This window comes from Macaca mulatta, chromosome 14 (genome assembly GCF_049350105.2).
Source record: "Macaca mulatta isolate MMU2019108-1 chromosome 14, T2T-MMU8v2.0, whole genome shotgun sequence".
Classification (NCBI taxonomy): Eukaryota; Metazoa; Chordata; class Mammalia; order Primates; family Cercopithecidae; genus Macaca; species Macaca mulatta.
Genome location: NC_133419.1, coordinates 31,081,645 through 31,103,143, shown reverse-complemented (window position 1 = coordinate 31,103,143; position 21,499 = coordinate 31,081,645). Strand labels below are relative to the sequence as shown.

The window sequence follows — 21,499 nt, the reverse complement described above, 5'->3', positions numbered from 1 at the left end:
GAATGCATCTCATCTTCCTAACCAGACTGTTCCTTCTAAGGACAGGAACAATGACTTCCTCATCTCTGTATTCTCCAAAATATGCCCAGTCTGGGGCCTCACATGGCAGGTCCTCAATAAATGTTCACTGAAGCCAGGCCTGGTGGCACATGTCTGTAGTCCCAGCTACTTGGGATGCTGAGGCAGGAAGATAGCTTGAGCCCAAGAGTTGGAGGCTACAGTAAGCTATGATCACACCACTCCATTGCAGCCTGGGAGACAGAGAGAGACCCTGTCTTGAAAAAAAAAAAATTATTAGAAGAAAGTTCTGCTGGGCCGGGCGCGGTGGCTCAAGCCTGTAATCCCAGCACTTTGGGAGGACGAGACGGGTGGATCACGAGGTCAGGAGATCGAGACCATCCTGGCTAACACGGTGAAACCCCGTCTCTACTAAAAAATACAAAAAACTAGCCGGGCGAGGTGGCGGGCGCCTGTAGTTCCAGCTACTCGGGAGGCTGAGGCAGGAGAATGGCGTAAACCTGGGAAGTGGAGCTTGCAGTGAGCTGAGATCCGGCCACTGCACTCTGCACTCCAGCCTGGGCGACAGAGCGAGACTCCGTCTCAAAAAAAAAAGAAAAAAAAAAAAAAAGAAGAAAGGTCTGCTGAGTGACTAAAAGTATGGATGAACATCAGTAACTTACTATAGTGTACCCAGGTTTTCAGTTAAGGACCAAGTCATGTTTCTGACCACAAAAGAATGGTGTGTAATTTTCAAGAGCCTAGTGTTGACTCATTCGAGTAGGAAGCTGGGATTCTATGGGGGGAACTTGTGTAGTCTAGGAAGAAACAACAATCTCTTCATGAATTATCCCTCTGTTTATAAGAGTTCCCTTAAACATAAATGCCCAATTCCCCCCAAATATTTTTATATTTCACAATTCTTATATTACAGGGCTAGAAGGCAAGCTTAGAGACATGCTTCTGTATATCAGTCCTTCTGATTGCAGGAAAAGCCTTTATTTCAACTATCAGTGTTGGAGACTGAAGTGTAAACAAAAAGATAATCTGTGGATTTGCCAGCCATTCTTCCCTATTGTGGCCAACAGCCAAGACAAAGCACCACGTGTGGCTACTAAATCTCTAAGAGGGCATCTCCTAGCTGCACTAGGGGAAATCCAAGAGGGAATTCGGGAAATCATGAAGTCTAATCAGGTGGCATCTTGGTTCATCCCCCTGCCTCATGCTCCTTAGAACTCAGCACTTGAGAAAACGCAGTATTGATAATCCTGGTGGGTATACACTGGGGATTGGCTCATTTAGCCCTCACTTTACCATCTTGGCTAGCGAGGTGGAAAATTAAAAACTGCATTTCCCAGACTCCTTTGCAGCTGGGATTCTGGAAATTAGGTTTTATCAGTAAGATATGCTGCATGAGATGTGGTAAGTGAATGGGAGGCAGAGGCCACCTTTGTGTTCCCTTTGTCTGTTTTTGCTAGCAAACCAGGTCATGAAAACTGAGGTCTTTTTTTTTTTTCCTATAGAACATTCCAGTCCAGTTTCTAACTATCTGAGGCTTCAGAGGCAGTGGTAGTGATGGCAAAATGATAAAAGCAATAGCAAAGCCTTTTTTTTTTTTTTAACCTCCCACCTCAGCCTCCCAAGTTGCTGGGACCACAGACATGCACCACCATGCCTGAATAATTTTTTGTATTTTTAGCAGAGATGGGGTTTCACCATGTTGCCCAGGCTGGTCTTGAACTTTGAAGCTCAAGCGATCTGCCAACCTCGTCCCCCAAAATGCTGGGATTACAGGCATGAGCCACCATGCCTGGCTGCAATGCCTTCTTGATTCCAGCTTTACTCCTGAACTGCAGCTCCAGAGGTGTTGTTCAAACTCACAGTTCCAGGCGCTGTCTCAGAGGGAGCAGCTCCCCTAATGGGCTAGTTCATAATTCCTGGATGCTCAGCCTACACCCTGCTCCGCGAGCTCCTCCAATGATTGTGTGAACTCCCAACTCCCTGTATTGAATCATCTCCTGCTTACAATAACTAGAATGCTTTCTGCTTCTTGAATTGAAAACTGATCAATACTTTCAATATACAGAAATCTAGATGAGCCCTCTGCCTCTGGGGAGGTGGCTGGTGTCCACATGTACAAACAAGGCTGTGTCGGCCCCCAGACTGACCCCTTCAGGCCTTTCTCCTTGGCCCACCCACCTCCCCGGCCTGGGATCTATGGGAAGGTAAAAAGAGAAGTAATTCATGGACTTTCTCAGGAACATGCCTTCCATGGCCTGTGGGTTCCAGGCTACCGTTTCCTTCCTGGTAATTCCATGGAGTCTGCTGGGCAGGCTGAGACAAGCTGGACATGCATGTCTGGCCGTTCTGGAAAACCCCTCTAAAAACTCCCATCTGCAACAGCATGGCTGTGTCAGAACTCCTGGGTGAAAGGGCCTGAAGGAGCAAGGCTGAGAATGACTGATGTGTGCACTGTCCTCAAGATCCCAAAGAAGTTCTCTTTTCCTGCTTGTTGCATTTCCCATAGGCTGAGCTTGGCCGTTCCATGCCCGAATGCAGGTATCTGCAGGGCCAGAGCCAGGAGACTGGATCGGGGCTGAAAAAGCTCCCTTTGTTCAGCCTTTCTGCCCGCTGAATTTTTCCTTAGCTGGATCTGATACCTCAGAGTAGTGGTTGTCAATTTTTTCCCTGGTCTCAGGACCCTATATATACTCTTAAAAATTGGTCGGGCACGGCAGCTCGTGCTTGTAATCCCAGCACTTTGGAAGGCTGAAGTGGGCAGATCACTGGAGGTCAGGAGTTTGAGACTAGCCAGACCAACTTGGCAAAACCTCATCTCTACTAAAAATACAAAAATTAGCTGGGCGTGGTGGCACACACCTGTAGTCCCAGCTACTCAGGAGGCTGAGGCAGGATAATTGCTTGAACCCAGGAGGTGGAGGTTGCAGTGAGCCGAGATCACGCCATGCCACTGCACTCCAGCCTGGGTGACAGAGCGAAACTCCGTCTCGGAAAAAAAAAAAAAAATTACTGAGGACCTCAAAGAGCTTTTGTTTATGTGTGTTATTCTACGGATATTGGCTGTATCAGAAATTAAAACTGGGAAAATGTTAAACACATGAACACATAAGCTCATGTCCCATTGCCATCAGAGTGATGATATCATGATGCCACACAGCTTCTAGAAAAGTCTCCTGGATATTTGTGAGAAAACAAGAATGAAAAGGCAAATAACTTCTTGTTATGAAAATAGTGTTGGCCATGTGGACTCCTGGCAAGAGTCCCTGGGACCTCAGGGGTCCCTGGACCACACTTTGAAGACCGTTGCTGTGGAAGACCACAGCTGATGGCTAGGACAACACTGCTAGGGGCTGGCAGGTGGCACTGGCATGGAGCTGGCATTTCGCCCTGGTGGCAGACAGGCTGGTGAGTCCTAGAGTGGCGTATGGCTTGCATGCATGCTCCTGGCAAAGGGATCCGAGGGTGCTAGACCCTTCCCTGTGGCATCCTCACTGGGAGAAAGTCCTAGTTTCTTTGCTACAACTGGACTTACTCTATAACCTTGGGCAGATCGTCATCCTCTGTGGGCCATATTTTGTATTAAAGAATAAATTGCTAAAGTTCGTGGTTTTTAACTCCTTTCATTATGAGAGCCCTTTTGCTTTTATTTCACAGACTCCATATGATAGTAATTGTACTTATTGCATGGTCACCAAGAGCAAGGACTCCCGAGGGAGATGGCCTGGGTTGGAATCCAGTGTATTCCCAATGAGTTCAGCTGTGGGGTCTATGCAAGTTACTTCACCTCTCCTGGTCTCAGTTGTTCCATCAGCAAAATGGGTATAAATAATAGGACCACCTCACAAAACAGCTGGAAGCATGTATGTAAAATACTTAGCACCGTATGTGGAATATGGTAACTTCTCCATAAATGTTAACTATTATGACTAGTTTAGTGTCTGTTGACAGAGAAAATGTATAATAGCAAAAAGGGCTCTAGGATCTGGTTCTATTAAATGCCTCAGCTCCAGCCTTCTGAAAGTCCAGCCAACTCTTTGCCCTCCCCCTATAGCAAGTATAAACATGTAAAGCCTGCAAAAGTCTGCCAGCAGGCTGCCCACCACCCACTCCATCCCGGCTCATAAAACAGAGAAAACAAATGCAACCACTATGTCGAGTGTGAGCTGGAAACTGTTTCTGGCAGTGCAGCCTCTTGGCCTTGGCAGTGAAAAAACTCACACAGGGGAAGGGGCAACAGCAAGGAACACAGACCCAGAGGCCTTGGGTCATGAACATGTGTGGTGGCAAGGGTGGGTGAGCAGAGAATTACTTCAAGGGATCAGCAACCCCTCAAATGCTGCAAACAGCCCAAAGCCTTAACCTAAATACCGTCACATACATACATGCAGACAAATCCCAGAGATGGACAAAGCCACTTAAAAAGGTCAGTGGCTTTCTGGTAGCATTTGTCTTTGTGTACATAAAGGGGAGCACATGAAATAGACCAATGGAAATGGGTCTTTTTACACGAGGAGCATGGGAACTCCCTGGCCACCTCCTCTCATTGCTAGAGGAGGAAAAGGAAACCCAGAGAGGCGAAGTGCCTTGCTCACGGTTACACGGCCAGTTCAGCTGCAATAGGGATGCTAGACCCAGGTGCCATAACAGTCTCTCTCATCTGCCTTTAAGCTAATCATACAGGTGAGCCTGACTGTTCAATCCAAGGGTCGCCTAAGGCCCCTCAATGGAACTGGGACTGAGAAAGCTATTTTTTGCCCTTTAAAAAATGAAAGAGTACAAACTTCTTAAGGCCTTTGTTTTGAGACGGAGTCTTGCTCTGTCACCCAGGCCGGAGTGAGGTGGCACAATCTTGGCTCACTGCAACCTCCGCCTCCCGGGTGCAAGTGATTCTCCTGCCTCAGCCTCCTGAGTAGCTGGGACTACAGGCACACACCACCATGCCCAGCAAATTTTTGTATTTTTAGTAGAGACGGGGGTTCCCCCATGTTGGCCAGGATGGTCTCGAACTCTTGACCTCCTGATCAGTCCGCCTCGGCCTCCCAAAGTGCTGGGATTATGGGCGTGAGCCACCGTGCCTGGCCAAGGCCTTGGTTTTAAGAGGTCCCTGTAGCCTGGAGAAAAAAAACAAAAAACAAAAAAACCAAAAAAACCCTGTTGCACTCAGCAAGCATATGATTTATTGGGATTACAGTCCTATAAGCGGTGTCTTAACAACATGGAACAGGAAACCCCTCCAGTTTCCAGCTCAAAGCAGGCTCTGTTCTTCCCCGGGGTGGGCAGGGGCCTCAGAGTGAGTCAGGTTGGCAGATGGGGCACAGGCCTGTAACCAGAGGCCACATGACCTGAGCCCCAAGCACAAGCCTCGGGTCTCTGCTCCCATCCTGGCAGGCCGAGCATATGAGGCCAGCAGGTTTGTGCCCTGCTCCATCCACCCAGAAGTAGCTGGACACAAAGACTCAGGCAGACCCTGGACACACCCACAAGCTAAGAAGGGCCTCGAGACCAGGCCCAAGCTTAACTCTGGGAAGACAGGGTGGGTGTGAGCACACAACGTTATGGGGTGCAGGCCCAGCTCCCAGGGCTGGGAGGTACACTGTGCCACAAGCTTGCTCCCAAGAGAGCTCCCCATCACCCGCAAGCTGTGACCCGCCCCACCTGCAAGCACCCTTGGAGTCCAGGAAAGGACAGGCCAGAGATGATGATCAAGGGAGAGGGTGGCCCCACTGGTTCCCACCTTCAGCCCTAAATTCTTCTATTAGCTTTGCCCCACCTTCAGTGGGAGTCAGAGCCAAGCACTGGGGTTGAATGGGGTCACATCCACCTGGACTCACCCCTTCTCATGGATCATGCCGTGAAACACACTGCTCCCACGCCCCTCCCTGTCTTGTCTGGGCTGGGGCTGGGGGTGCCAAGTGGCACCGTCAGGAACTTGCAAAGATGCCAAGCTTTTCCTAAGCAAGTGACGGCTCCACAAACAGACTTCTTGGGGAAGGTCAGGGCTGGCTCTGCAGGGCCGGCAACGAGGCCCTCACCATAGCTTCCCTGAGATTTCCACACAGCCACCACGGCCTAACACCAAGCCAAAACATCCATGTAGGATAAAACCAACATTGTCCTGCTAAGTCAGATTTCACTCTGCACAAAAGAAACATTTCTAGTCCAGCTCACATCTTGGACTCATTATTTTTCTAGAATTGCTGGGTAAACCAGAATGGTTTGGCGCAGCTTGGAGGCAGAGTTGGGCATGGTTCCCTCTTTGGACCCCCAGCCTCATCTCCGCCAGCAGCCAGGCTGCCTCTGAACCACAGCTGAGCCCACGGAGAATCTCCACTTGTGCCCAGGTGACTTCGGCTTGAGGTGGGGCATTGGGCTGTCTGGGGCGGCGGGGTGGGGGGTGGGTGGGAATACACTTTTCCTATTAAAACTCATCTGGTACAGATTAGAGGCACTAGATGAAGCTTGCCCAGATACACGTAGGGACAGAAATTTAGAGCCAACCAAGTCATGACTAGCTCTGGGTGACTTCCCTTGCTTCTCCCCAGGGGTTGCCCTTCAGGTCTCCACGGGAGCCTGAGGGTTTCTGTTAGGAGTGAGATGGGAGGTCCACCGTGTGACAATCAGGGCCTCCAGGAGTAATAGAAAAACGCAAACAGCTAACATTTCCAGAGCATTTACTAAGCAGCTGCCACAGTGCCCTGGACGTCTAGTGATTTATCTGCTCCTCAGAGCCACCTGATGTAGCAGGTACTATTATTATTCCCATTTTATACATGGGGAAACTGAGGGCCAGAGAGCTGAGGTCACTCGCCCCATGTCATGCACCTGCCAAGGAGCAGAGCTGGGATATGAACCTGGGCAGTGTCCCTGAGTCTAAGCTTCTGAAGACGACATTCCACAGCCACTCAGATTCTTCACCTGGCACTGACCCATCTCCTTCATCTTAGGGATGACGAATATTAGGTACAGTAATCACAATTTGTCACGCAAACTGGATGACTTTTTTTCCTTTGAGTCAGGGTCTTGTTCTGTCACCCAGGCTGGAGGTGAAGTGGCACAATTACATCTCACTGTAGCCTCAACCTCCTCTGCTCATGTGATTCTCTTGCCTCATCCTCCCAAGTAGCTGGAACTACAGGTGTGTGCCACCAGACCCGGCTAATTTTTGTGTTTCTTTGTAAGGCGGGGTTTCACCATGTTGCCCAGGCTGGTCTTGAACTCCTGGACTCAAGCCATCTGCCTACCTTGGCGTCCCAAAGTGCTGGGATGGCAAGCATGAGCCACCGTGCCCAGCTGGATGACTTTTGAGAGGGAAAAAGAGAGCTGCCGCCAGCACTGGGACTACTGGGTATAAACTAGAACTGGGCTGGGCACACCAGAACATATGGTCACCGTACTGCCCTTGGCTAGAGAGACTGCCCGCGGTGGCCTGCTGCCGGGCTCATGCTGTCTGCAGGCAGGGGGAAGTGCTCCTGCTCATCCCCTCGGAAGCAGGCCTCCCTCTGCCCTCCGGCACTCAGCCCTGCCTTGGTGCCTGCACAGCACTCGTCCAATTTGCAATGACTTGGTTGGGATGGTTTTGTGCGGTCTCTCCTCTGGACTATATCTTCTCTGAAGGCAGAGGCATTTTTGCTCACCGATGTTTCCCCATCTCTCCGCACAGAAGCCGGTGTTAGAAACTCCACTTTTGAATTTATAAACACAAGGCACATTTCTCACTCCTGGAGGCAAAGTCCTCCAGCTGCTAACATGGTTTCAGGGGCTGCTGTTACTCTAGGATGTTTTGTTTTTTAAACAACCAACCAAACAAAAAAACAGGGGGAGTCTCCCTCTTGCCCAGGCTGGAGTGCAGTGGTGTGATCAAGGGTCACTGCAGCCCCAACCTGCTTGCTGGGCTTAAGCGATCCTCCCACCTCAACCACCATGCCTGGCTAACTTTTAAAAAGTGTTTTTTTTTTGTTTTGTTTTTGTAGAGACAGGTCTATGTTGCGCAGACACGAGCCGCCGCGCCCGGCCTCCCAAACTGTTCATGAAGGGCTCCAGAGCACTCTCACAAAAGGGGGAACTGCTTCGTCTTTCATTCCTAGAAGCTTGAGTTGGCTTGGGTATTGGCAAAGAGTTCTTTTCAGAAAAAAAAAGGAAATAATTTCCCCAGTAAAAAGACAGCCATTTCACAGGAGAGTGTTCCAAATGCAACAACGTCCTGGGGGAAGCACGGCAGCCTGGGGCCAAGGCGGCTTCTGGGAAGGCAGCTAGGATGTAGGGATGGAGCTGTCACCAGAAATAGGAAAAGGTGGCTGTGGTTCTGCAGATGTCACCGTGCCCGAGCCTCGGTGGAGGGTACACAGCCATCTGTCCTTGGGAACCGGGCCTGGTTCCAGGGCGGCATCTCATGTGGGTGAGATGGTACAGATTCCAGCGGAGACTGCGTGCAGGCCTCCACCCCTCCACCCTTTCCCACACAGTAGGGAGGGCTCCTAGCCCTGCAAGGGCCAGGACATCTGCCTCATTTCTCAGGCCAGAACTCCCCAGCATGGCTGCCCCAGCACAAGGGCAGGCAGCTGGTCCAGCAGGCCCGTGCCTCAGTGCTTCCCACACCTTTGGGTGGCAAGTATGAAAGCCGCCATCTCTCCACCTCACTGGGAAGCAGCTCCCAGGCCTACTGGCCACGCCCCACCCATGGGGCTCACTGCAGCCATGTGCCAGGGACCCACTTTCTTCTCCCATGCGCGGTGTTTGTGGTGGCTCCCCAGAGACCACGAGCTCTTTCACCACATGGAAGCCAGACAGGCGGGGACCTCCAACCTGCTCAAACATACCTCCCTCCCGAGGCCACCCGCCACCACCCATCGGCCTCTGCCAACAAGGCAGACCTGAGAGGACCCCGAGGTTTATCCTGTCTGCTGGGCTGTGGGCCAGGGATGGAAGACTTTTGTTTAGGCTCCTGGGATAGGTAATCCTGTTTGGATTTCGCTAACTGTAATCACACAGCACTCACCTTCCCCAACTCTCACAGTCTAAGGCAGAAAGAAGAACCATTCGGACTGTCAGCTGAAGAGTTTCTAGAAACTTCTAGGAAGAAGCAGAGGCATGAGGGCTCTTGAAGCCCGATATGAGAGTGGAATTCTTGACTGGCAAGCAGTGTTTTGATGTGAGCTGTTGATGGGATGGGGGTCATGGAGGGGTGGTGCACTCCAGCGCAGCCAGAGAGACAGGTGCAAGCTCGGAGGAAAGGGCCTGACCCTGCTTTGTGTGTCCACATCCCAAGGGCAGCTGCAGGGAAAACTGGCATTGCCTTCCGAGCAGCAAAGCCACCTTGCTGAGATGTGCTGAGGGCCTACTGTGTGCCAGGTGGGCGCGAGGCCATGTTGCCTAAGTTACCTCTGAAACAGCCACCCTGCAAGGGAGATATACTGCATTTTACAAATGCAGAAACAGCCTTTGAGAGGCCAGGACACATATCCAAGGTGACATAGCTAGCCAATGGTTATCAGTCTGGCTCTAAAAAAACCCAACCATTCTGAGTAGTCACGGCGGCTGGGGTGGGGCTGTGGGGAGATGTGGGGCAACAGGTACAGAGTTATAGTTAGATTGGAAAAATAAGTCCTGGTATTCCCTTACACAGTATGATGACTATAGTTAATAACAATGTATTATATGCTTCAAGACAGCCAGAAAAGAGGATCTTTTCTAAAGCACTGATGAAGGTTTGAGGCGACGGACAAGCTAAGGACCCTAATTTGATCATTATAGAATGTATACATGTATTTAACCATCACACTGTAGCCCAGAAACATACAGTTATTATATGTCAATTATAAACAACAACAAAAATCCCCAAACCGCCCTGGGGGTCTTTCAGGATACCAAACTGCAGGCATGAAATGCTCTGAGCCCTGGTGGGTGGAAAGCTGGAAGGAGGCGTGATGGAGAAATGCTCATCTTGGGGTCCCTACCACCGCTTTGCCCAACCTCGAGCTTTTGCTCTCACAGCCTCATTAGGCCCTGAACTCGGCTGGGAACAGAAGGCTGGGCCCCAGTGCCTCAGGGGGTGCACCCCAGGTACCTTAAGAGCCCTTTCCACCCAAATCCACAAATATTAAAGCAGCAAAAGTGGGGAGGGGCAAGTCACAGACAGCTGTCACGGCGGCTGGTCTTGCAAGAGGACAGAAATCCCACGAGCTGCCTGGCAGGCGAGTAAGAGCAAGTCAGGAACCGGCCCGGCTTGGCTCCAGATACCACCCAGCTCCTGCCCTCCCCCCATCCTGAGGGTCTGCATGCTCTCCAGCTTCGCCTCGGAAGCAGGCCTCTTTAAGAAAGCAAAATCAATTCCCTTTAGAGTTGGGAATTCCCTGCATTGAGAATCCTGGCAAGACGGCAGACAAAGGGGATTGTTGCTGCCCGTGTTACAAAAACACTCCAAATGAATGAAGCTCCCCGGGCCAGCAGTTCCCAGTCTTCTTTTCTGTGAGGACTGGTGGGTCCAACAATAGGACAGGAAGTCCCATACAACAGCCAGCCCTGGGGGGTGCCTGTCAGAGGCCGGGCCGGGATCCTGTCCTGTCTCTATCCCTGTTATGTGGCACTGACACTTCCTGCCCCGAATCCCTGGCTCGCTCCTTCTCGGATGCCGGGCAGACGCCCACCCCGAGGCTGGCCTCCCAGAGCCTGCAATGCAAGCCTGCTGAGAAAGAGGCCCCAAGTAGCTGAGAGCAAGCTGCCCACGCCACTCTGGGAAAGGAGGTACTGAGCGAGGTCCCCAGCTCCGGGGTCTCACCCTCTCCCTTCTGGGAGGGGAAGGGATTTACCACTCTGAGCAATGGGAATTCATACAACCGACCTCCATTCCTGAGCTGAGATCTGTCTCTTACCAGCTGTGATGGTGGGCACACCTCGGACCTCCTCAAGGCCTCAGTCTGCTCGCTAGAAATGGGAATGTAATAGTTTCCTCCAAGAGCTACCGTAAGAGCCTGTTAGAGAGCCGTGTACTAAACAAGCTCTGTAAACTGTAAAACTTTGTCTAGATGCTTCCAGCCCATGTAACGATGGATCAGGTCTCTCCCAAGTTTAGCCTTCAGCAACCGCAGCGCATTCTACATAGGCGCTATGGCTAAACCAGCAGGTGTGGGGCCAGGGACACCACCAGCTTTAAAGAGTGGCCGATAGGTGGCTTCGTCTTTGCTCCCATAGGTAAATGGAATCCAGTTTGTAGAGTTCTTTGAATTCCTTGGTTGTGATAAGGCTAAATTTTGTAGATGTCCCTGTCCAAAATGGGCCTCATTTAACAAGCCCTCTGTGGTGTGGTCTTCCTAATTACCTTCTCTGTTTTTTTTTTTTTTTTTTTTTTTGGTGAGATGGGGTGTTGCCGCCCAGGCTGAGTGCAGTGGTGAGATCCACAGCTCACAGCAGTCTCCAACTCTTGGGCTCAAGAGATTCTCCCACTCAGTCTCCTGAGTAGCTAGGACTACAGGCATGCACCACCATGCCCAGCTAATTTGTATTTTTATTTTTGTAGAGATGGGGTCTCACTATTTTGCCCAGGCTTGTCTTGAACTCCTAGCCTAAAGTGATCCTCCCATCTCGGCCTCCCAAAGTGCTAGGATTACAGGTGTGAAGTGAGCCTCTCATCTTTCTCACACACCTGGCTCCCAGCTACTGTGAGGGTTGAGTTAAGATGGACAGAAGAGCAGGGACTGAGGGAGGGAGGGAGGGATGGATGAGGAGAGAAGACATGCATGTTGAGAAGATATGATTTTTGCTGTTACTAATGTTTTTGGATTGCTTGTTCACTGAACACAACTTGGTCTTTTTGGCCTTCACATAGGCTTGTGGTAACGGTGATAATAGCAGCTGCCATGCACAAACACCTTCTTCTCTGCCACATCCTTAACATGTAGCTGCCTTATTCACCCCTCACAAAACATTCTGAAAGTATTTCAAGTCATTTTCTATTTCAAGTGAGGGAAACTGAGACTTGGCAAATCATATAACTTGTCCAAAGTCACACAGCTAGTAAATGGCAGAGCTGGGACCCCATATCATGGCCTTTTAAACTCCAAAGAACCCAACCATTAGTTCTACCACCTATTTCATTAACTTAACAAAATATTTAACTGCCTACTCTGCATGCCTGGGACTGTGCTGAGGACACAGCAGGAACAGGGCAAACGGAGGGCGCTTACATTCCGGGGGGGTGGGGAGGGAACAGACACGAGCAAGGTGACTTCAGGTAGAGAAAGGTGCTCTGAAGGAAACAAAAAGAGGGTACAGTGAGGGGGGTTCCTGGCAGTGGAGGGGAGCTCCCTGTGTGCACCGTAGACTGTGAACAAGTCACTTCCGAGGCTAGTGGATGTGCCAGCCTGGGGAATACACGGAAACAAGTACTTAATTCACCCAACAGCTATTCTTATTTCATTTACTTCCATTTCGGGTAAACAGATGGAAATTTAATGCACAAAAAGTGGGAGCGGAAAAGAGAGAAAAGAGCTTAACATTGCAAATCTTGAAATGGTATTTAAGGAACCCAGAAGTCAGGAGCATAAAGCCAGCACTGCCATCATCTCTATTATTTGATAAGAAAACACTTTCGCAAGCTGAGCAAAAGATTCACGAGCCCACTTCTTCAGCCTGAACACACGGCCTATCTGTGGGCACGTCCTCTTCATGTAAAGTGCTGTCTGAGGGAAACATTCTCCCTGCTGCATCTGGAATGGAACAAAGCGGCGCCTCGATGTGGTACCTCACTCGCGTCAGGGCATTTCCCCACTCGAGGAAGCGGGCACAGTTCAGATCTCCACCTTATGCGGGAGGAAGCCAGACTCTGAGAGGTAAGGTGATTTGCTTGGATCATAGAGCCAGAGGACAAGAGCTGGGGTTTGATCCTCATCCCACAGCCACTTGGAGGATGCACTTCTTTCTCCATTGGGAAACCACTGACCTCCAGCTTGACCTTGAAGCATTTGCCTAGATAAACAACAATCAGTGATGACTTAAAAAACCAACTGCTGCTCTGAGTGCAGCGGTTTCTACAATTAATCGATCACAACCAGTTACAGATTTCCTTGTTCCTTCTGCACTCCCACTGTTTCACTTGACTAGCCAAAAGAAAAGAAAAGAAAAGAAAAGAAAAGAAAAGAAAAGAGAAGAGAAGAAAAAAGAGAAGAGAAGGGAAGAGAAGAAAAGAAAAACATATATAATAAAAAATGCTGGGCACTGTGGCTCACATCTATAACACCAGCACTTTGGGAGGCTGACACTGGCAGATCCCTTGACTCCAGGAATTCAAGACCAGTCTGGGTGACATGGCAAAACCCTGTTTCTACAAAAAATAAAGAAATTAGCCAGGCATGGTGGAGTGGGCCTGTAGTCCCAGCTACTCAGGAGGCGGAGGTGGGAGGATTGCCTGAGCCCAGGAGGTTGACATTGCAGTAATCTGTGATCACGCCACTGCACCCCAGCCTGGGTGACAGAGTGAGACCCCGTCTCAACAACCACCACCACCCAATTAGTTTTTATGTTTTTAAAGTGTAGATTCATTTCTGTTATAAAATTCGTGCTCTGAAACAACAAAAGTCCTTTTGTGACTTTTGCTGCCCATGCCATTTACCTCTCCCAGTCTCCTGTGGCTGTCCTTTAAGGCCCAGTTAAAAATCCCAGGTCTGCTCCGACATGTCCCCCACCTACTCCAGCCTTCTCAGAATCCTCTTAAATGTGCTGCTGCTGCTTACTGTGTACCAGGCACTATGTTAAGTGCCTTACATAGATTAACTCAATTGATCCCCACAACACCCCTATGAAGTTGGCACTATTAATCCCCTATTAAGAAGAGACTGGGCTGCATGCAGGGGCTCATGTCTGTAATCCCATCACTTTGGGAGGCCTAGGAAGGCGGATCACTTGAGGACAGGAGTTCGAGACCAGCCTGGCCAGCATGGCAAAACCCTGTCTCTACTAAAATAACAAAAATTAGCCAGGCATGGTGGCACGTGCCTGTAATCCCGGCTACTCGGGAGGCTGAGGCAGGCGAATCGCTTGAACCTGGGAGGTGGAGGCTGCAGTGAGTCAAGATAGTGCCACTGCACTCCAGCCTGGGTGACTCCCAGGCTGTGTGACTCCCAGAGTGTGACTCCATCCGGCCCCCGCCCCCGCCCACTCCCCTCTCCCAAGAAAAAAAGAAAAAAGAAGAAGAGACTGAGACGCAGAGGGTAAATGACATACCCGAGGCCGCCCAGCTTGTGAGTGGCAGGGCTGGGACTGGAATCCAGGCAGGCTTCAGAGCCTGAGGGCTGACCTCATGTACCATCATGCACCTGAGCTTCCTCCTGCACTGTCCGGTGGGTTTTGCTCATTTGTTTACTTCCATCTTGCTTTTGTCTCCCTCCTCATACTGAAGACTCTTTATCCTTCTCCTAGAGCCCTTCTCCATGGATCCGCAGGAGTCCAGGGAGAAATAGGAGTTAGTAAGTCAAGCACTTAAGACAGTATCTGGGCTGACTCTCCTTTCAGACTCAGCCCGCCTGCACCCGGATGAAATAAACAGCCATGTTGCTCACACAAAGCCTGTTTGGGGGTCTCTTCACACGGACACGTGAGACATTTGGTGCCGAAGACCCGGGTCAGCGGGACTCCTTTGGGAGACCAGTCCCCTGTCCTCACCCTCACTCCATGAAGAGGTCCACCTATGACCTGGACCTTGGGTCCTCAGACCAACCAGCCCAAGGAACATCTCACCAATTTTAAATCAGATCTTCTTGGCTTAGCGGCTGAAGACTGATGCTGCCCGATCGCCTCGGAAACCCCCTGGACCATCACGGACGCGGAGCTTCGGGTAACTCTTACAGTGGAGGAAGACAGGAATGTCAGGCCTCTGAGCCCAGACTAAGCCATCATATCCCCAGTGACCTGCACGTATACATCCAGATGGCCTGAAGCAACTGAAGATCCACAAAAGAAGTGAAAATAGCTTTAACTGATGACATTCCACCATTGTAATTTGTTTCTGCCCTACCTTAACTGATCAATGTACTTTGTAATCTCCCCCACCCTTAAGAAGGTTCTTTGTCATTCTCCCCACCCTTGAGAATGTACTTTGTGAGATCTAGCCGCTGCCCGCAAAACATTGCTCCTAACTCCACTGCCTATCCCCAAACCTATAAGAACTAATGATAATCCACCACCCTTTGCTGACTCTCTTTTCGGACTCTGTACCCAGGTGTACCCAGGTCCGCCTGTACCCAGGTGAAATAAACAGCCATGTTGCTCACCAAAAAAAAAAAAAAAAAAAAAAAAGACAGTATCTGTAAATGCGTGCTCTATAATGCTTGCTATAACTAGCAGTAGTGGTAATGCTGGTAGTAGCAGTAATCTTAGTAATTTTATTATTATTAGTCATAGTGGTAGTGGTTAATTAGTAGTAATATCATCAGTAGTAGTGTTAGTAACTGTATTAGTAGTAGTATTACTGACCCAGATATCACTTGAGAATCACATTTTAGGAAATGTCATGCTACCTCAATAAAAAGATCCTGCTCTGAGTGTCAAACATGCCATCTAATGTGTTTACAGCCATTATAATGAGGAGGAGACACCATTCAATAAGCAGTTTTTATGTGCCTGGCATTGAGCTAAGTGCTTTACTGTATTATCTCATTTAGCCATAGGAGCCATATTACTATCTTCACCATTTTACTGATGAGGAAACTGAGGCCCAGGAAGATGAGTTGACATGGTCATCCTCCTAGAAGGTAGCCAAGATAACATTTCTGGGATGACCCAAGAGGCTCATGGCACCCTCCATCCCTTGGTCACCATCAGAAGCCCCAGGTGGCATGGTGGCATGCATCTATAGTCCCAGCTATTCAGGAGGCTGAGGTGGGAGGATCACTTGCACCCAGGAGTTCAAGGTTGCAATGAGCCATGACTGCACCACTATATTCCAGCCTGGGTGACAGAATGAGCCAGTCTCTTAAAGAAAAAAAAAAAAACCCCAGGTATGTGTTTCCAACAAAGTGGCTGGAACCCAGAGCTCTGACACGTTTGCTGGCTCCAGCTCTTTGAAACTCTGTCTAGCCTGATATGGAACAGGGAAGCCAAGAGCTGGGCCGGACACACATTTATCTTCTGCCAGGATCTCACCTGGACAAGAGCTTCAACCTCTGAGTAGGTCTTGGAAGCCCCAGCAAAAAGAGCTCTATGGAAGTTGGAGAGCAAGATTAGTGTCATATTAGCACCCCGGTCTCGTCTCTCCTGAACCTGTCTGGGGGGTGCAGAACTACATATCAGATTTCTCCAGGGCAGACCTTTAAAGGAGCATCAAGCATCTGGACCCTCTGCTGCCCTTATTCTCAGAAGGGTTCAGGCCCCAAGAAGGGAAGTGTGGGAAGGAGGACAAATGAAACCCAGCCAATCACAAACAGCTGGACCACTGGGGACAGGACCTTCTCAGCCACAAGCTCAGCACTGTGTGTCTTGGCTCACAAGGTCCATCCACTTCTGTGCTCCGTCCTGCACCACGGTGCCCGTGTTCCCTTGCTCTGCTCCTCCCCGTCGCCCGTCTCTCCGGGGTACCTTGCTTCCTCTAGCCACTTGGACTCTGTCTATGCTGCTACCCTGCCTGATAAAAACCATCGTGTTGATAATCATAAGAATAGCTACTCAGTGTGTCCTAGGCCCTGTTCTAAAGTATGTAGTGGCCAGGTGCAGTGGCTCATGGTTATAATCCCAGTACTTTGGGAGGCCAAGGCAAAGTGTGTGATGGAGCACACCTGTGGTCCCAGCTACTTGGGAGGCTGAGGTGGGAGGATTGCTTGAGTCCAGGATGTCAAGGAGGCAGTGAGCTGAGATTGTGCCACAGCACTCCAGGCTGGGAGACAGAGCGAGACCCTGTTTCCAAGAAAACCCAAAAAATATGTTAACTCATTGGGTCCTCATACCTTACAGATGATTAAGAGCCTTGAAGAGGTTAAATGAGTGGTTGAAGGTTATGAAAAGTGGCAAGGTAGATCTCAAATGCACACCTTTGAATAGCAGGGCCCTCCTCAGATGGGGCTATTTTGGCTGGCTACAAAGTCACGATACCAGATGTTTCTAGGCCCAACCCCAGTTCAGAACTCTGGGAAGGGTCCCACATGCCTCCTATTTCTGTGTCCTGGATACCAGCAGGCTCCAAACCTTCTGAGTCTGCCTCCCGCCACAGAGGCGGAGACGTGCTGTGCAGGGCTGGGGAGGAGGCGGCAAGGGGCCAGGGCCTGAGGTTTAGCCAGCGGACCGCTCTGTGGACCAGCGGCCCTCTGCCATTCCCACTCTCTCTGCCTGGCCACTCCTCAAGGGTCTGGCTGCTTTGCTGCTGCTCACAGTAGATGCAGTCTGGAAGGATGCCTGGGGGACCACAAGCCCTCCAGCAGCCCAGGTTCTGATGCGGAGAAATGGCCACCTCCTGTCGACCTCAGGCCCTCTGCACCTCTGACTGCATGTCTCCCTCTGTCTCCTCTGCTTGATGACGCTGCCTTCCAGCAATTTGCTGGCAGCTGGCAGCCCTCCTGCCTTCCTACGTGTCTGCGTAGTCTTTATCCCTACCGCCCCAGACCTCTCATTCCCCAGGAGGGTGATGGCCAAGGAGGTATACCCTCTGCCAAAGATTCTGTTCCAGCTAGCCCATCCCTCTGCCCTCAGGCACAACCAGCAAGGGCCACGTCTAACCAGATGGTTGTCCATTCTCCTCCAGACCTCAGAGGAAGGAGGCTCCCGATCTCCCTGGGCAACCTGGATCCCTGACAGGAGGCTCTTTCACTTTCTGAGCTTGATCTTGGGTGATGACACACCCTGCAGGGCAGCAGCTGTGACTAATTCTGTGTTTTAGACCCTGCCTTGTGCCTGGCTGGTGCCTGGGATGCAAAGCTGCCAGTGAGAAAGGCACCCTGGGAGGGTGCAGGGAGGCTCCAGCTGCAGAGCTCTCCCAGGATAGCGAGGGGGTGGGGCTGGAGTGGCCCCAGAGAAGGTGGCCCCAAAGGCCAGGGCCCACCCAGCACGCCTCAGAGCTGTAGGATCAGGTCTCGGCAGCCAGCTGGGAAGCCACAGCCTGGCACGGGGAAAGGCAATGGCCTTGAGGAGAGAGACCTCAGGTTTGAATCCTGGCCTCGCCACTTATCAGCCAGGTACCCTGCACCCTCTTGTCCTCACTTGTTTTTTTTTTTTTTTTTTTTTTTGAGACGGAGTCTCGCTCTGCCGCCCAGGCTGGAGTGCAGTGGCCAGATCTCGGCTCACTGCAAGCTCCACATCCCGGGTTCACGCCATTCTCCTGCCTCAGCCTCCCGAGTATCTGGGACTACAGGCGCCCGCCACCTCGCCCGGCTAGTTTTTTGTATTTTTTAGTAGAGACGGGGTTTCACCGTGTCAGCCAGGATGGTCTCGATCTCCTGACCTCATGATCCGCCCGTCTCGGCCTCCCAAAGTGCTGGGATTACAGGCTTGAGCCACCGCGCCCGGCCTGTCCTCACTTGTAAAATGGAGGTAATGACAGCACCAAACTTGCTGATGTTCTTTGGGCGTAGAAGTAGGTAGAAATGGGCTTTAAAGGAAGGGCGTATGTTATCTCACTTTGTCCCACTGGATAGAATTACTTAGCCCCATTTGATCGGTGAGGAGCCTGAGGCATGGAAGGGCCTGTGTGGCTCTGAGCCCAGGCCTCTGCCCCAAAGCCTGTACTGTTTCTTGATGCACCAGGCTCGCTGCAGCAGTGGAAGAAAGGAGGTTAGAGGCCTCTCATTCGCTGCAAAGCTGCCCGCTCGCCACTCTGAGTTCCTGCTGCTTCTGTCCCCTCCTGCTGTCTCTCCTCCCGGACCAGAGCAGAGAGCTCTGGGGAGGCGGCCTCTTACGGAAAGATATGAAGTCCCCACCGAACACCGCAGAAGCAGCAGGTGGCTTAGCAGGGAACACCACAGTGAGCTCCACACGAAAGAGATGAACACACATCCCTTCCCTTTGTCGGCATGGATGTGGTCAGACGTAGCCCCTAATTGAAGGAATCAGGGTACCTTTCTTTAAAGCAGAAATATGAGTACAGACTTGAGTGGTTCCATCAATGCTGTCATGCTGCCAAACCCATGTCACCAAACTGAGCTCCTTCTCCCATGTGTGGAAGGCAGTAGAGGAGGTTACTTAATCCCAAACAAACCCAGGGAGCCACCAATCCCCAAACAGACAGCCTCTACAGCCAGACAACCACGGTCACACTGAAATCAGGGGCTCCGTCCAATTCTGGTCGGGTGAACTCAGTCCCCCAGGCTTCCAGGTGGGACAGAGGACGGGGCTTTAAGAGGATGAAGTGGAGCAAGAGACAGAGATAGACAGACAGCGCACATCCCCAAACTCACAAAAGCAAAGCTCTGTCACTCTGGCACCCTAGCAAACTCCAGCTACTATTTGCATCAGGAGAGGTTTTCCCCAGAGCTCTGGTGAGGGTATCAGGGTGCTGGGGCCTTGATGGGACATCGGCCCAGCCCAGCCTGCAGTAATGCTGTGAGCTCAGTGCTCCCAGGAAGGATCCCCACAGCCTCCAGGGCCTTCCCTGTCAGTGAGCCAGAGGGCAGCAGATCTGCTCAGCGACAGGAGTCAGGCCACCGGCGAGCCGTCGGGCTGTCGGCTCCCGCAGGTATTTTTAGGGTGTCCTCCTTTCCGTGTCAAAACTTAAAAAATTTTGGTTCCTTTTTTTTTCTAATGGGGGTTCCAATTCCCCATGTGTCTGATATTCATTTGAAATGATTCATGGAAAAATATCTTTGCTACCAATTTATTTGTGCTACAGATAGTGTGGTTTTTAAATAAGTGGTTATCTAAACACATGCCCGTATGTCTATTACCATGCAAGCTCAGCTGTTATAACCACATAGAGCTGTGCAACTCAGATCACGAAGAAACCCGGATTCTGTGTGTTAGAGTACTGGGGGCTGGGAACCCTGCTGGGGAAAGCCACAGCACATGACAAAGATGCCCAAGGGGGCGGGGGAAAGTGCCAGCAGAGGAATGCCTGCCCCTGGGCCTATAGCCATGACAGCCTGAGGGCCCAGCAGTCGGGGCAACAGGCCTGAAGAAGGCTCCTGTCCTCTTCTCCCAGTCACTTCTGCATGGGTGGCCCGGCCTCAGCCCAGCACCTTACCAAACAGCAAGCAAGCCTCCTACCTCCTCCTTCCCAGATGTCTTCCTGCCCTTTTCCCTTCCACGCTGACTCCTTCAACCACAGCACTTTTCCGCCAAGCAGGAACAGCTGGGGCTTAGGGCCTGTGCTTTGGCCCCAGCTCAAGCCAAAGGCGTCTTTCAGGATGCCCAGGGCTCCACCTGCAGCCGTCTTTCTGTGTCAGGCCCAGGGTGGCCCTCCTCAGACTTGCATTCGCCCTCCAGCTCCCAGAGAAATACAACAATGATGACATAAGGATACTAGTACTGATAACAGCAATGGTACTATTTACTGGGACTCTACTACGCATGTACTGGGCCACTGCTGTTTTACATTCCTCTTAGGGACAGGAGATACAGTGTAGTGGTTATGAGGAGCACAGCCTGTGTGGTGGGGCCAGTGAGTCCCTCCGTGCCTCCACTTTCTCATGTGTAAAGGGGCTTGAAGAGCACCTCTTTCTTGGTAGTGTGTGGATTAAGTGAGCATCTGCCTGCAAAGTGCTCAGCCCAGTGCCTAGCACATAGTAAACACTCAGTAAATCCACCTTAGTGCCTTTGTTTTCTGGGGCACTGAGGAAGCAGACCGGGCTGTGGAGCCAGCTGTGGATCATAGAGCGGATGAGACTCCACGCCCCTGAAAGACAGCGGGCAGCCGGGCAAGGGGACTGCAGAGCCTCCAGGACTTCCAATATTGAGGTCTCAGATTGTCTCCCTCCAGGTGGGGCACCAAGTCCCATGGGCTCTGCCTTTCCTGGGCCTGACTGTGTGGTGAAATGTGTGCAGATGGGCTTCCCAAACCAAGGGCAAGCCTTTCCCACTTCCTGGACCCTCAAAACACAACTCTTGAGCCCACGGACAGACCGTACCTTAAGTCGCCATGCAGTGGCCTCCATGTGAGGCTCATGCCAGCACATACAACGTTTGGGGTAAGTTATAAAAAAGCATATTTTCCAGGTAGAAAATTTCAAAAAGGCAGTCCTCGGAGAAAACTAATTAGAAAAGGTATCCTGTCCTCAGGCTGACATGGCCCCACGTGCATCCCCTACTCATGTTCCTCACTGGGTTCCATTGTGCAGTACACAACCTGCACATCTGTTCTTTGCAGCCCTGCTCCCAGCTAGGAAAGTGTTGGGACCCTCTAGTGAAAGTAACTGACTAGGAGCCCACAGGTGTGGGTCCAGGGGCTATCCAACCACTAACCTGCTGGAGATCAGAGAGCTGCCAGGGTCACGATGGTCTCTTCTGCTAAACAAATGGATGAGGGCAAAACACACCCAAGACCCCTCATAACCATGACGCCAACAATGATCATTTG

At 51.0% G+C, this 21,499-nt stretch overlaps 1 protein-coding gene across 1 annotated transcript in view; it reads right to left on the bottom strand.

Moving 5' to 3' along the window:
* Positions 1 to 21,499, bottom strand: part of ABTB2 (ankyrin repeat and BTB domain containing 2) — a 213,959-nt gene that overhangs the window by 25,716 nt on the left and 166,744 nt on the right. The window lies entirely within an intron of this gene.